At 41.7% G+C, this 16,642-nt stretch overlaps 1 protein-coding gene across 14 annotated transcripts in view; it reads left to right on the top strand.

The window, feature by feature from the left end:
* The window catches only part of ARPP21 (cAMP regulated phosphoprotein 21), a 241,559-nt gene that overhangs the window by 69,025 nt on the left and 155,892 nt on the right, over positions 1-16,642 (top strand). For 6 of the 14 annotated variants that reach the window (XM_082192783.1, XM_082192782.1, XM_082192786.1 and 3 more), the window contains exon 1: positions 1,542-1,686. The exons of 2 other annotated variants lie outside the window; for them this stretch is intronic. The gene's annotated coding sequence lies outside the window, so the exon portion shown is untranslated. 6 more of the 14 variants (XM_082192793.1, XM_082192787.1, XM_082192776.1 and 3 more) reach the window with 6 other exon arrangements.

Genomic DNA, 16,642 nt, shown 5'->3' with positions numbered 1-16,642 from the left:
CGCGCCAATTATCACATTTTCATATTGTGTGTCAGGTCTGCACACAACAACATGCTTAAAAGAAACAGGACTGAAGCCAGGTACTTAGGCGATGGAGGGATGGAAGGACGGATGATGAGACTGCCAGTCGAAAACTTCAAAAGTAAGGGAATACTGAGGAGCCGCCCTATTTGTTGCCTCTTTGGGATCTGTGGATTTGGAATATTTCAAAACAAGACATGCTCAGTCCATCCTGCTCAGATTCTCTGCCTTCTATTTGCATTATTAAGGGAGAGAGAGAGAGAGAGAGAGAGAGAGAGAGAGATACATTTATGCAAACATGTGCACCCACCCACATCTTGCATCTCTAGGGTGGCCATGTGATTTTCGCCGCCCTCCCCAAGCCATCAGTCCTGTGGGACTCCAGTGTTTAGATCTGTGGGCTGCTATGCAAGGTCTGCCAAAATAAAGAGCATCCGTTTTAAAACAGGGCACGCAGAGAAATGCAAATTATTCCCCAAATGAATCTTTGGCTTCATACAGAATCTCCCCCACAACCCTGCTTAAAACTTAACTGCTGAGGTAAAGCAAAACCCTGTTGTTGTTGTTGTTGCTTTAAAAAAACCGCAATCCATAACAACAACTCTACATTTGGGGGCATATTTGGAGAAACACGGCCAGAGATTAATGAAGCTTCTCCTTATTAGCGCCGTTCGTGTGGCTTTTGTGTCTCGCAGCTACAGGCTGAGGATGGGCGGGCGCGAGCGCTTGAGCGGGGAGGGGGGGGGCATGGCGAATGGATGACACAACGTGCCGGCAAAAACACACACACACCACACACACACACATTTATGAGGCAGCCCGGAGCCCGCCGCGCCGTGCGCGCGTCTCTGCTCGTGGAGTTAGGGAGCAGGAGGGGAGAGAGGCCAGCAGGCAGCCGCCGCCGCCGCCGCCCCGTGATAAAGACGGCGGCGGCAGAGTCAGCAGCTCTCCCGCTGCTGCTGCTGCTGCCGCCGCCGGCAGAATGAGCGGGAGCGCGAGAGGCGCTAAGAGCCGAGCCGGCGCGGAGGGCGAGCGCCTGGCACGTTGTCTCCGGTGGGCCGCGTGGGCGGGGAGAGGCGAGGCTGAGGGGGAAGAAGGAGACGGGGAGGCGGCAGCAGCAGCAGCAGCAGCAGCCAGTGCTAGTTGAACGGAGGGGACGACGGGGCGGAGGACGCCGAGGAGCCCGCCAGCCGCCGAAGGGTTGGGCCACAGGCTGAGGCAGCGCGCGAGGGGAGGGCTGGGAGACGGACAGAAATAGAGGCGGCCGACGCGGCGGGAGGAAAGCGACCGGAGGCGGCGGCGGCAGGAGGACGGGATTCGTGAGGGGGAAGGAAGGCAAGGCGGGCGGGCGGCTGGCTCCGTCTGAGGGGAAGGCGGGCGGGCGGCGCGGCGGGGCGTGAGGGAGCCGAGCGGCCGAGACAATAAAGGCGAAGTTCCGAGGGGAGGCGGAAGGGGCGCGGGGCGTGGAGGAGCCGCGGAAGCGAGGGAGGGAGAGAGTGTGTGAGGCGAGCGGAGGAGCCAGAGTGCGAGGAAGAGGAGGAGGAAGGACGAGGAGGAGCAGACCATGCCTTCCCGGAAAGCGGGCGTCGCGCTCTAGCAGCGCCCTGCCCTGCAGCCCGAGCCGCCCCAAACTCCGCCAAGAAGCCGGTGCCGCGTCCATTGCAGGTAAACGCCGAGCGACCTCCCCCTCCCCGCTAACCACCCCCCTCCCCGCCTACGTGTAGACGCGCGCGCGCGTGTCTTCGTTGCCTTCGCGCCCGCCTCTTGTCTCGCTTGTCCCGAAGCCTCTCGCGCCTCTGCGATCGGGCAGGGAGGCGGGCAGGCAGGCAGGCAGGGTGGGTGTAGCGCGCGGCCAGATGGTTGTGTGGAGCGTCTGACGCGTGTCTTTCCCGTGCTCGCTTTCGGAGGGATCCGAGGTTTGTAGCGAATGGGGCTGGGGCTGAGCATTTTTAGGGAGTTCTTCTGCCCAGGTCGACGCGAAGATGCCTTTTCCACGCGGGGGGGGGGGCTCGTGGGTGTTGGGGTGTCGACACCATCCTTGTCTCGGCTATGCGTGTGTTTTGGAAAGGTGGGCTGGGTTTCCCGGGGAGAATAAATACAGGTAGGCGCTGAGAAAGTTTCCCCACTGAGCCACGATCCTCTCTGCCAAATCTACGTGCCCCACAGACACGCGTCTCGCGTCTTGTTAGGAACGTGCTGCTTCATCTCCCGCTTTCCACTTGCGCAGTAAATAACAGATGGCGGATGATTTAGGAGCGAGGTTGGAAGTGACTGGCAGAATTGCTAGCGATGGGGAAATCGCGCAGGTTTGGGTAGGTGGCTTGAAATCTGTTGGAAGCATCGCTTCCCTGATAAGATGCAGGACGCGTTGGCAACATGGGAGCATTCTCAAAATGACAGCTCAAGACATCCCAGCCTCACGCCAGAGATCAGACCCCAGATGATAGGAAAACTTCAAAAAAGATGCTTTGATTTGACAATGGAGTTGGAGAAGCATGGTAATTTCAGCTGTCTTTTGCCACTATGATTATCGGAATATTTCCTTAGCACTAGTGGTTTTCAGATAGTGTGTAAAAGAAGGGGGGAGGGAATAAAGCATAAAACTTTCTTAAAATTGTCAGAAAGACAGTAAAGCATCTTGTGTTGTTTTCAGGTATTCCTAATGCTTACGTGTTTTGATTTGGTAGAAAGTAGTACATTTGGGTTAGCATCCATATGATGTCATGGAAGAAATAGCTTTGCAGCTTGCTGTATCTCATTTAAGTATCTGAAATTAAAAGTCAGCTGTCTGAACTCTGCTGTGTTCATTGCTTGCAGTTACTTCATTGTTATTATGTTACACTTTTATCTGAACATTTGTATCCACCAGATGCTTTGTTTTCTTGGGGATAAACAAAGCATGGGTTCGTTCCACCATTCTTCTGTTGTACAACCAGGTTCATGTTGAGAACAACTTTTTCTTCTTCTTCTTCTTTGCGAAAAGTACCATTTCATCCAGAACTCTGCGAGCCAGAAGCATTTTTCTGAACTGTATGCTTTCCCACTTTTCTGCTGCTGTGTTTAAATCCATCAGTGTTACAATTGTCCATATTGTGTAAGGCAACAAGAGAACTATATTGTTTGATGACTAACTGGATTGGCTTGTCTGTTGTGCTGTACATTTAAAAAAAAAACCACAACTTTAACATTTTATGTTGCTTTAAGTATAAGAACAGTAAAACTTGTGTTTTGTGTTTGTTTTGCCTTTTTATCTGCATTGCTTAAAAATTTAACTGAATACCCTTCTTATTAAGAGAGTTCATCATGGATTGAGGCAAGCTGCAATGTGCAAATAAGGCTTGCAAATAACTAATCTTACATTGACTTTGCTCTCAGTTTCCAACTGAGCCTGGTTGCCTTGAGAACTGTAGCCTTAGCGTCGTTAGAGCATTCTCCACTTGGGAGTTCGGGTGTGTTCTATTTGTAACACTACTTAATGAAGAAGCCTCTCACTCTGCTATAAAGAAGCATAATGGACGAGGAGAGCAATGATTGGCTATGGCTACTGGGGGAAAAAAAGAAAAAGATTGCAAAGGTAAAAGCGGTCTGCGGGTTGTGGTGAATCATCATTCCCAATTCCATTTATGTTATTATGCTAGGCAGTATTAATACAGTATATTTTTAACAAATATTTTCAGTGCTTGGGGAGTGTGTGCGGGATAACTTAAATGAAAGATATTTTGAAGTTGTAATGGAAAGTTGTTGCTCCATCTGGGTTATTTTATGTTGTACAAACATATATTAATACTGTTTCCCCCCCAAATTTTGCTAACAAATATTTTCTGGAAGAGCAATATTAAATAATTTTGTTAATATAGGCAATTCTATATGTGTCAATTGCACTATCATGCTATGATTGTGTAAGACTTTGAAGTTTATTCAATTTCTGTCATTCATCATCATTGCTTCTGGTATTCGCAGAAGGTAACAGCGGCAAACCTCTGGTGGTATTTATGGATTAAACAAAAGGCAAATTGTAAATTTGCATGGAAGGTCAACATAATGACATGTGTGCACATTGTTAGAGTATCATTTCATAAATCTGATGCATGCATCTGAAGTATTTTCAGAAGTTCTGTCTGTTGTATAAATAGGCTAGTGTTTCATGTAAAAACATTTTTGTTCTGTATTCTCTACCTACAGTATTATAAATGTTTATTCTACATAATGTTTAACATTTCAGTACTGTGAACCAGTGCTAATGTGCATCTTAATTTGTGTGTGTGTTATCCTTGTTGACTAAATCTGGCTTAAGTGACATAAATAAGTGTTACCTGTCTAAATCAAGTTTCGAAGTCTGTTGGGTGTTTACTTGAAACAAAGTGTGAGCTAATTAAATGGGGCTTACTCCCTATATGTGATAGTAACTCAGCCTTCTGCAATATGAAGGCTTGTGAGCGTGCGTGTGCTCATAAGAATATTAGTGTCTGTACATTACAGGGCAGTCCTAAACTTTGGGTATCTGCAGATATGATTCAGGTGAAAGGATATAAAATGGATCAGAAAGTTGTATATGGAAGATATATTGGGATTTGACTGGGCAATTCCAGAGTAGCCAACTGGGACAAATAATTACTTGTCTCAGATCATCAGACAAATACATTGTTTTCAGATAACGCATTAACACTTCTCCATTTGCCCAGGCATAAGGATGTATCCATTTTTGGAGGACTGGCTACTTTATGCAGTATTTACTATAAATTGTCTAGAGAATGAGTTTTAGATCTTTTAAACTATCGACCATGATTGTCAAGGAGAAAGAAGCTACCATATGTTGTTCTTACCCATCCCTTCCAAAATGGGCATTTATGCTAAAAGGAAGGAGAAAGGTCCTTGTGTTAACTGGGGACAATGAGAACAGCTTAGTTAATATAAAAGGAGAAGGGTGTCTGTCATAGTTCTAGAATGTGACCGGAACAGTCTAGGTTTGGAAATTTGCTATGGGCATCAAAGTGCCAGAAAATGCCATAAAGTCTAGGAGCTAATAATATGTGACAAGGTTATCTGACTTTGCAATAGGTTAGTTGTCATATTTTATGCACACCCAGCTCCACAACAATGGACAAAAGAATCTACTTAAACAATCTGAAATGTAATTTTGGCAGTTGTTTTCATTGGATCAAGAACTGATCTTTCTGGGAGTTTGCTAAAAGAGTGAAATGTCCCTTGAGTATCGTAAGTCTAGCTAGGGAACACAAATTGATTTCCCCCCTTTTCTTACTAATGCAAAGAATGAGAGGGCAGAAGCAAAATAACTATATAATATTCAGATATATTTTTCATTGTTTTAGATTGGAACTATGGGTTTAAGAGGAATCCTGTTTGGACTTACTTTTCAGAGAAAGAGCACAATTCAATAATTTTTTTGCCTGACATTATGCCCAAAGAGTAGGTGATCTGGACTATAGATGGTTTCTGCACCATGTAAGAACAGATGAGTAGTCTTGCAGGATCAAATCAAAACCCTTTTAGTCCAATATTCTCTTTCTAATAGTGGCCAGCCAGATATTTCAGGAACCAAAGCAGGGTATGAAAGTAATAGCCATGTCCTGTAGTTTTCTTCCACATTTATGTGTGCAAAATTACACTGCTTCTGAACATGGAGATGCCATTTAACTACCATGGCTTATATAGATGCTATTAGTATGAAATATTGTAAGATGCGATGAGCTTGGAAATCTATGAGCCACTTCACTGAAACCAGGAGATTAGTCAGTCTGAGACTGGCCAGTTCTCTACCATACAGCACAGCAAATGGTAAACCTCAGTACCAACAGATCTGTTCCACTGTTTATAATTACTTGGACTCTGTCGAGTCACATCTGCCTTGGGCCAAGTGATATTGTTTACACTGTTCGTAGTGCAAGACATAGTGAAGTGAGTATAAGAGTGGCATAATATAGCAAGACTGCTTTCTGAAGGGAGAACCATAGCTTATTGGAGTGGGAACATATCTAGCCAAATATGTTTCTTAAATGATAATTTTGGTTACTTTTTAGAATATTCTGAATGATTAGAAAGAACCGCATTACCAAAAATAATGCATTCATGTAAAGCAGTTTTTGGGGGGGCGAGGAATCTCTAAAGGTTAACTACAGTGATTAGAATTCTATGAACTTAATTTTTTTTGCTCTTATTGATTAGTTGAGCGCAGTGTTTCATGCAAAAATTCTGTGATGGCATCATTTCAACTGTCATAGTCATCTAAAGAATGCATACAAAATGATAACTGCAAAAGAAACCTTAATGTCTTAGAAGCATTTACATTATTTCCACATTAGGCACTTTTAATTTCCCCTAAGATGTCTTCAATGTAGAATCAATGCCATGATGTAAGCACAGTTTTCCAATACTGTGCAAGAGATGCCTGAGTATTAAGGTTTTGTATATGGATGGTTGAAATTGTATTTTGAGTATATCAGCACCCAAAAGGATGTAAACACAAGTATGGTCTCTTCTAACAAGACTTGATTTACTTGGGATCACACCCTGGTTTTTATGGTTTAAAAAACAATGGTCTCTTATCTTAAGAAAGCAAGTAAACCTATAAACAGTTTGTTCAAATGTGAGATATTCTATTTTAAATAGCTGGCCTCGACATAATCATAAGCAGTATTTAGTGGAGATATTGCATTAATATTTGGACTCATCTTTTCTCTCTCTTTTTTGGCATTTTGGCAATTACCTCTTTAAATATAAACCCCAAGTGAATCCAGATGAAAATAAGGTATCAGGAATCCTTTTTCTTTTATTCATAGTTCTTGATCGTGTATTCTTTAAAACCTGTGTATAAAGACTATAATTTTTTCTTCTCACCAATATAACTCAATATAACTTGTGCTTCAAGCAAAATATGCTCAAATATTAATTTGTTTTTCTCATATGATTTTCATATTTTGCTTGGAGCACAAGCGAATTATGCCAACACAATAAAGGACAATGCAACTGAGCCCTATACCAAAACTGCATTGACTAAGGATGTTCACATCTTTGGCATGGTAAAAGGAATATGTTGTCAATGAACTGGACACAGTTATCTGCAGAGGAGCACCTCCCTTCACCTCCTTACTCAAAAATGAGTCACAGGTGTTTTTATTTTTTATTTTTAAAGAAGGCAATAGAAAAGCTTTACCTTTTTGCTTGTTAATGTGCTTCCATTTTAGCCTGTTGCCCACAAATCAGTGGCAGGGACATTATAATCATTTCATAAATATTACATCTGCAGTAGAATGGAAAGTCTTATTAGGCCACTGCCTTTTTCTAAACTACGGCTTTTGGAACTTGGGAGCCTAATGAGCAAACTTAAATGGTCATTTGGGAAAGCTTCCAAAACACAAAAAGATCACTTAGGAGGGTTTTTTGGTCTCTGTCTCAATTCTCCTCATTGCAAAGAAATGAGTACAACAAAATTGTGCAGCTCCTCTCTGCCTTCCAGGTTACACAATACAGCTGCATCTGGTGTTTGTGCCAAACATTAACCCCCAAAGCCAGATAACTTCTTCTACTCTTAGCTAATATTGGAGGCATGAGGAAAAAGAGTAACCTACAAAATGCCATCATTTTAAAGAAAATTTCTTAGGATCATAGAAGGTGACCTTATATCAAGTCAGATCAGGAGATAGTAGGGACTGAATTTGGGACCTTTTTCATGCAAAACATATGCCTTACCCGTGAGTTACAGCGTGTTCCTTTCCTAGAAAGGACCGATCACCAAGCCTCTAGTGCAGGCATCCCCCAACCCGGCCCTCCAGATGTTTTGGGACTACAACTCCCATCATCCCTTGTTAACAGGACCAGTGGTCAGGGATGATGGGAATTGTAGTCCCAAAACATCTGGAGGGCCGAGTTTGGGGATGCCTGCTCTAGTGCTTGGCCCCTTTTCTCTCTCCTTCAGTTTGCCTTCTTCTACTTCTGTTGATCTTCTACATTTCTTTCTTTTTCTCTCTGGTTCCCAGGTGCTTTTGTAACTGGATTGGGGTAACAAAGAGGTAGTACCCATATGCAGAACAGGTTTCCTTGCACCTAGCAACTTAATCAGAATCCTGGCTCTGTAGCGTGCACCCTGATTGCTTTGAGAGGTTCCAGCATGTGGTTCGGTATGCTGAGTCTATACTTCCTACCTAGTCTTATTGTACCTACAATCTTTCTCATATGAAGATGTATTTGTCTTTAAAATATGTCTATGGATTGTATCCAATTGTGTCCATCTACTGATGGAGAACTCTTTGATCCAGTGGAGAATTTGATGAGCTAAAAGGGTGTGTGTGTGAAATTATGGAAATTTCATAATTATGGAATAATGGAAATTCCACAATTCCCACCTACCACACTGTACTGAAGGGTCTCCCAATCCCCTTGAACATATTTGGGGTGGGCATAGGAAGCTGCAGAGGGAAGGGGGATTCAGGGAAAATAGCCCCCTTTCCACTAACTCTCCTGGATCAAAGAACCTTTAAAGGAATAGAACTTTAATACAATCCTTTAAATCTATCACTATTCATAATTATTAATGTTTTGGACTTAGCAAATGAAACTATAGTTAAAGTTGACCTTTAGCTTGGCTTCTAGCAAAACCTACATCAAATCTTCTCATAATCTAATTCTTAAATAAGTTCAGCAAAAAATGGGCAGTGGAGAATGGGGTGCTTGTTTGGTGAAATCTACATTTTACCTGCCAGCAGGTGCTATGGCCTTTACACTTTGAAAAATAAGTGGTTGAGATCAGCTACCTCATTTAGACCACCTCAGTCTTAATGCCGTCTGATAATGGGTTGACCTGCAGATTGGACACATGTTGAATAAATCATTCTGAGGACTGAGCAGTCTTCAGCTCAGGAATGTGGCCAAAGGTGTAATTTCAATCACAAAAAGTTATTTGATTCATCAAAGGCTTCTGTGAATAAAAGGAGGGAGGCATTCCGCCTTTCCCATTCAGCCCCTCCCCATGCCATGTGGCCCCTTCCCCTGTTCTACTATACCAGAGGAACCCCCAACTTCCCAGGGCAGATTTTGGGAAAGGGCACAGGGAAGGAAAAATGGTGAAAATCACCTCCCTCCTTCTGTGCACAGAAGCCGCTATTGGCTATAACCCTTAGTCATTTGGTGACTTCCACTCAGATGCTACCACTCTGTGGGAGGGGTAGGGGAATTGAAATTTGAAATTTACAGGATGCATTTTTACGAGGTTATCAATCTGTTAGGTTATAAGAGGAATGGCTTAGTAAGAGTGATTTTTTTTGGCAATTTCCCTTGGAAGAAAAATATACTTGCTTCACTCATTGGAACAGAATGTTTGAGCCACTAGATGTGTTTTTATGTGACATTTAAGGGAAACAATCCAAAGCCTGAAATTCAGGCGATTGCCCACTTACGTGCTTTCTACTTAATGCATGACTAGAAATGTGTGAAAGACCAGCTATTATGAAATGCTGGAAGCCTGGTTTGTAGGAACAGGATGTCTCCCCTCTCTGCCCCAACTTCAGCCACTTGGAAAGGGGGAGCAGGTATGCCAATCTGCCTTGGCAGACACATCTTCCTGTAGAGGCATGCTTCAGTGGAGGCTGGGAAGGGCTTTGATCTGCTGTGGAAGGAGACAGAACTAAAGGCGGCGGCAACTGAACAGGAGCCTGAACAGAAGGGTGTTGTCTTCTCACCTAGAACCAGGCATCTTGCTCACCCTGATAGAGTGTGCATTTTAAGACTAGGGACTATTTCATGCTTAGTTGTTCATCGCTTCAAGTCGCATCAAGCAGTGTCTTGCATATGTGACTAAGTCTGCAATCCTGTTCTCACTTTTTTTGGGAGTCTGTTCATGTAAACCAGGACTGTCCACCTGGTCGATGGTGATTCACCGGTCGATCGTGGGATGTCCCTGGTCGATCCTGGTTGATCGCGTGATGGTGATTGATCAACCAAAAAAGCAAAGGTCAACAGCTCTGGTCATCCTCCCCCCCAAAAAGCTGAACAACTCTGGTCAATCCAATGGGTAGATCACTGCCAGTTTATTTATAGTGGGAGTAGATCGCAGTCTCTTGGAAGTTTGACACCCCTGATGTAAACCAATCACCAAATGCCACAGACAGATATTTCATTCATACATCAAACTCTATACGTCTCATTTCCACCAAACACAGCCTTCAACGTGTGGCATACAACAATAATAAAGTCACATTGTAAAACAATATAATACAGTTAATTGATAACAATAAAATACAATTAAAAACATGTTGTTGTTTTTTAAAAATGGTAACTGTTAAGAGCAACAAAAAGCTGGAATGCAGCACACTCCAAGAACATACACAAGCTTTCTTGAGAGCGTGTCCCATGAGGATATCAGAGAAATAAGTGAAAATACTCTATCTGTGTTGAGGAGAACTTCACTAGACACACCTGAAAGAATTGTTCTCCAGAACACATCCCAAGGGGGTATGTTATATGGGAGAAACATTTTCCTATGATATTCTTGTCATGGGCTTTTTTATGTGGAATCCAGTATCTTGAACCTAGTAGGGAAAAACCATGAATACAATGCAGTGCTCTTTAGTTGACTTGCTTTAAACCCTCAACTTAGTGCTGAAATGATGTCAAATCAAGCTATGTATGTTTATGTGCATGTGCGCCAGCAGGGGCACATTTAGGGAAGGGAGATATATTGGATCACATGTGATTATTTGGGGAGCATGCTTATATTTCTGGCCAACGTACTGATTGCTTAATGACTTTTGTTATAAATGATGAAACAGATCTATTCAGGAGGTATGAACATTGATCCTTGTTGATAACATTGCTGTAGTTATGGGATATAAAGAAGTAACTGCAACAGTTGCCCCTTTAATATTGATTATCTCTAAAACTAGGACTTTGCTGCACTGCAGGAGGTTGGATTAAATGCCCCTTGGGATCCCCTCGACTACGATTATATAATCCCATGACATTAGATTTTGCTGAGACTCTTACTACTCTTAAAACATTTTATACTCCTGGAATATGAAATGATACCCATGATTACAGGAAAGAGGAAGCATATAGAAGATACTGGATTATGCAATGTTGTAACATGTTTATATGCACATCGATTTACTGCAGCAACAGTTCCCATCAGGGATTGCTCCCAAAGAGAAATGGGACCGAAACCTTTTCTTCAGGGAGCTGGTTTAGAAGAGAGGGCGAGCACAACTTATCAAGATGTGCTTATTTATGACTCACAAAATATTATATTTAATTCAACTTTACAATGCAATTTAACCAAAATATTGATGCTATGGCTGTAACCTATGCAGTTTGCATATCTTTGGCCCATAATGTCTGATCCATTACTAGCTCTGCTGAAGTAAAAATTGGAATCTGACAAATCTGCTAACTTCCAAAGCATCAGTTCTGAACAGAAACATCTTATGGACTCATTCTGACACGGTTAATTTTAGATTTTCAAATTTCTAGTTCATTGTTCTGATATATATATATATATTCAAAATATCACTTCAAAATTACAAATCTACATCTGATTATATGAATTCATTTCAGTTCTACAGTCTATCCTGCAAAACAGGAGGGATAGCAGTCTTATATCTCTTTCAGTTTCAGATTTCTTAATGTGTTTGTTACCTCCTGTTCATTTTAATGCAGAAATGAATGCAAACAACAATAAAAACACATGGCAAACTTGTTCATTTATATGTAATTTCAAGATGAAAGGCAAATGCATTTACTTTTACATGGCCTTGATCTAACATATGTAATTTCCTGAACACAATCTGAATTTTCTTCCAACAGTTTTGTAAACCCCCCCCCCGCTCCATATTCTAAGTGGAGGTTTTTTGAGAAAAGGTTAACTCTTGGTAGGATACAGCAAGATCATACAAAACTAGCCATCTCTAATTACAATTCATATTGATAGATATTTTAATAGCCCAGGAGGAGTGCTGCAGTATGATTGACTTCCATTGACACAGGATTTTAACAAGGGCAAATTGAAAAGGAATGCTAACATTTAATTTCTGATGTCGATTAATAGGAGATATTTTCTAATGCGAATTGTAACTTACAGCATCAGTGGTGCTTAAGTACCTCCAAGATCTAAAAAAGTTCTTGCTATATTTGGAGCTATAGGAAATACAGTGGTGCCTCGCAAGACGAAATTAATTCGTTCCGCGAGTTTTGTCGTCTTGTGATTTTTTTCGTCTTGCGAAGCACGGTGTCAGGAAAGTTTTGGAAAAGCTTCAAAAATCACCAGTCTTCAAAAACCTCAAAAAAGGCTACCACACCGCGTGCTATGAGTTGCTCCTCGAAGTCAAGTCGCAACTGTATTAACGGTGTTAAGAAAAAAGAAACAAACTTGCAAGACGTTTCCGTCTTGCGAAGCAAGCCCATAGGGAAAATCGTCTTGCGAAGCAGCTCAAAAAACCAAAAACCCTTTCGTCTTGTGAGTTTTTTGTCTTGCGAGGCATTCGTCTTGCGAGGTACCACTGTATGTACATGGAAGGATTTCTGTTCAAATGAATATGTAGTGTAAGACAGGACAGGAAACAGGAAAGATATCCTCCTTCTTAATATAAGGAAAGAAAGGAAGCATCAAAATTGTGAAAACTGAAACCAGATTCTTTGCATTTAGGGTGATTTTATATTTTTTGACATAATGAGATGTCCCAGCCCCCCTTAATAGCTAGGCTGTAACTTTGAATGTCCTCAGACATGGAGAATTAGAGACCTATATTCAATTTATCTTCTCTGTATATATGTGTGTGTTGGGAGTGATATATAGATCATATGGGTGACTTCTGGCTTAGAGGCATTGCCAAATACTAGTGATAAAGGCATGTGGGAATTCAGCAGGGTGTTTGAAGGAGTATACAGGTGGATCAATTTGCCTCACTGTGGCAAGCAGGTGTTCAGAGTTTGTAGGATAGGCTAAGAGGGTTGAAGTATAAGCAGGTGTGCAAGGGGTGAGAGTAGAGATCTTGTAGGAGAAACAAAGGTGGTACAAGAAGGCAGTTTTCTACCAAAGCTGAAAGAAGATAAACTGCTGGTAGAGACGTTGCAGCCACAAATAGAAAAGGTGAGTGAAAAGGCAAGGCTAAATTGCAGCAAATTGGAGGCATGATCTTTCCCACGTACATGGAGCAAGCATTCAGACATAAAACCAAGTCACAAACTGTGGTTTGTTTAGGCATGCAACTCAGAGCTCTCCTGCCTTCCTCTTCCTTCAGTCAAACAGGTAAACAAGGTGCAGAGCAGCTAGCTTAATGTTATATCCAAACCAGCACTCATGGTTTGTTTCTCCCAGACAAACCATGGTCAGTAAATCAAAAACAAAACTTGGATTCAGGCTGCAGTTCGGAAAGAAACAAACGGGCTGTCAATTAAGATGTAACACTAAGCCAGCCATTCCTAGGTTTGTTTCTGTGCTTGGTTAAGGGAAACGTGAAGTTTGAGAGCTTGAACATCATGCACTAGCATTCAACTTGTGCACAGTATCATTAAGCAAACCATACATTTTGGCTTAGCGTGACATTTGATCACTGCCAAACCTCAAGCTGGCATGAGGTTTGTCTAGAACTTGGGGATAGGTCGAAAGATGGAGATATACAGAGCCTACTGGAGAAAGGTCGTCAGTGTGAATCTGCAGGAAGAGAGATGCCTGCTTTAAAGATGCAAAAGACATTCTACTTTCCTTTCACTTCTAGGAGGACCATCCGGCACAAAGGCACATAGTTAATTGCTGGTCTTGACCCTTAAAAAAAAACCAACCCAAAATGTAACCGTTTATTGGGACCTCAGTGACTACCTAGGCTTCAAGGCTCGTACCCTGGCATTATTATTGCCAGCAATAGTTTACATTTCTGCAGAACACTTGAAAGTCAATTAGATTTTATCCAGCTGGCAGTGGTCTTGACCCTGTTGACATGAACAGGACATTTCCCCAGCATTCCTGTTTCTGCCACCAATACATTAATCTTATCCAGGCATAGGCAAACTTAGCCCTACAGATGTTTTGGGAATACAATTCCCATCATCCCTAGCTAACAGGACCAATGTTCAGGGATGATGGGAATTGTAGTCCCAAAACATACGGAGGGCCGAGTTTGCCTATATCTGATCTTATCATTTTCCTTCTGCACCTCTCCCCATTTTAAAATGTTTGTTATTGTAGAATCCAAGAAGTCCTTGTCAAATAAGGCTCCTACTCCTACGTAAGGATCCAACTCCTACATAAAAACCCTTAAGGGAAGCTGATATTATTAAAATTCCACCGTGTGTGTGCATTTTCAGATGCATCTAAATTTCCCATTTGCATGCCCTATTGTAAGAGGAAATGAAGTGAAACAACTCTAAAGCCATTTCCCCCTCCAGTGTCTCATTGCTGGGTGGCAGCTAGATTATGGCCGATATGCAAAGTGTGCAGAACTCCAATAGTCTTTGTAAAGCAAAGTTGTATTTCTATGAAGCCTATGAAGTCTGAATGATGGATCTACTAACATGTACAGTTCAGTGAGAAAAGGAGGACATAATCTAAAGCTGAGGATGTGTTGGTAAGTGCCCTAGACATGTGGTGTTTAATAAGCTGAAGTCAATTTGAAGCCGGATTTTAAAAATGTGTCAACTCATGCAGTCAATAGAATATCAAAGAGAGTGTCTGGCCACTTAATTGACATAATGATCTTGACAAGTGTTAACTGCAGCGCTCCTTGTCAGCTTACTGAGTCTGTTAACTTGCAAAGGCTTGCGTGCCTTAACATCCATTTGTTTGCTCTTAAATAAAATATAATAGCTGTCTGCAGGAGCCATTATTCATAAAGTTCTTGCCTGTCTCTTATTCTGTATGATTTAGAATACTCTAGAAGTGGCAGAATGCAACAACAATTTGTATGTGGGAATGATAAAGGGCTTTCTGCTGGAATTAGTTCAAGAAACCACCATGTACTGGCACTCCTTGTACAAGGTATAAATATATTCCCTTTTACTTAAAGAAGGGTGGATGGGGTTAAAGGAAAGTATTTTCAAATAAAAATGCTCCCCAGCGCTTTTAGAAATTTTATGATTAAGAATGCCCCTCTCTGTGGGAAGTGTGTCTTTAGAGGGGACAATACGTAGTGATGAGAGAAAGGTTATCTGTATGAATGCCTGCAAGAAGACAGACCTTGAGCTCTATGAATACCTTAAAAGCTATGGGCATAGCTATGTTGTAGCCCCTTAATGCCTTCAAAGGGTATGTGTTTCTTTAAAGGTCAGGGGTTCAGCAACTGAGAACATCTTCACTAAGCGTCAATCTCTCAAGCTGGCACCCCACTAAATAGTTAAAAAGAAAGTAAGCCTTAAATGGAGCCCAAGATAAAAGAGATCTCAACAATTCAGTCTTCTTCCCATCATAAAGAACACCTCCCCCTCTCCAAATTCCATGCTCCCCATGAGAACCTTCTGGAGGCTTGGTCATACACAAGCAACCAGAGTAGCAATATTTCCACTTTATTTTTTGCAGCAAGGAGCGTCTTGACAAGAAGTGACTGTAGCAATAACACCCTAATTTCAAAGCAGAAATGCATCATTGGTATCATCAGCACCTCACAGACAAAAAATTGAGTTGTTTCTGTAAAATATGAGCATTTTCTACAATGGTAGACTAGAAGAACAAAATCAAGTCTAAAGGTGATAATTTCCCCTGATATTTGGGAATGAAATCATCTCTGAGTGCTGAAAGGATGAAATGACATTTACCATCATTTCTCTTCCTAGTTCAGTAGTTATCATGCTGAGATGGAATTGAAACTTTGCATCCTATTGCATTGCAGGAGAAACATGATAACACACACAACACGATTCCTAGGGAAATATTTTATGGCTGAAGTCCAAGGATTTATGACTGCAACAAAGCTTTGATTATGTCATGCTTTCAGTTGGTACATAGAAAGAAGAGAAATTAAACATATAAATACTGCATCCCACAAAATCTTGCTGCTTGGCATAGGTGAACTATGCTTCCAAATAGAATTATGTAACAAAATGACGTTTATGTGACATCTGTGGTATATTAATAAGTATGAGCAAGCAAGGGAACAACTGATCAAACCCTTACTAGCAAATTTACCGGGAAAATCTGAAGCCTCCCATATTAAATACCTTCTGGAGGATAGGTCAAATGATACTACACTGACCATGGCAAAGTTTCTTTCGGAGGTCTCAAGAAACAAAGACCATCATGCTCTAGACATAACAAAATGACTACCTTGGTCTCTTTTGCCTGTTGTTTGGTTGTGTTAACTGTATCTTGTTTTGAAACTGTTTTGTGGGTCTATGGACCACTATATATAGAGAGAGGGGGGGATAGTTTTCATGATAAAATGCTATTAAAAATACATAGGGTTCCCCCCTTCTTTTTCTTGTCTTGTGCATCAGAAGTTGGCATTGTCTTCGTTGTCATCAGATCGCAATTCCAAGCAGCTGCTGTGCAACCGCTGCTCTCCTTTCAAATATTGAATCTGATAATTCAAAAGACAACTAGGAATACAAAGCTTATTTACTTTTTAAAAATAGATTGATTTTTTGAACCCCTTAGTAGCTTTAGATACCTATTATAATTTTTAAAACC

This window comes from Podarcis vaucheri (genome assembly GCF_965113315.1).
Source record: "Podarcis vaucheri genome assembly, chromosome: 12".
Classification (NCBI taxonomy): Eukaryota; Metazoa; Chordata; class Lepidosauria; order Squamata; family Lacertidae; genus Podarcis; species Podarcis vaucheri.
Note: the sequence above shows the minus strand (reverse complement) of the source record. Positions and strands in the feature narration are given on the sequence as shown.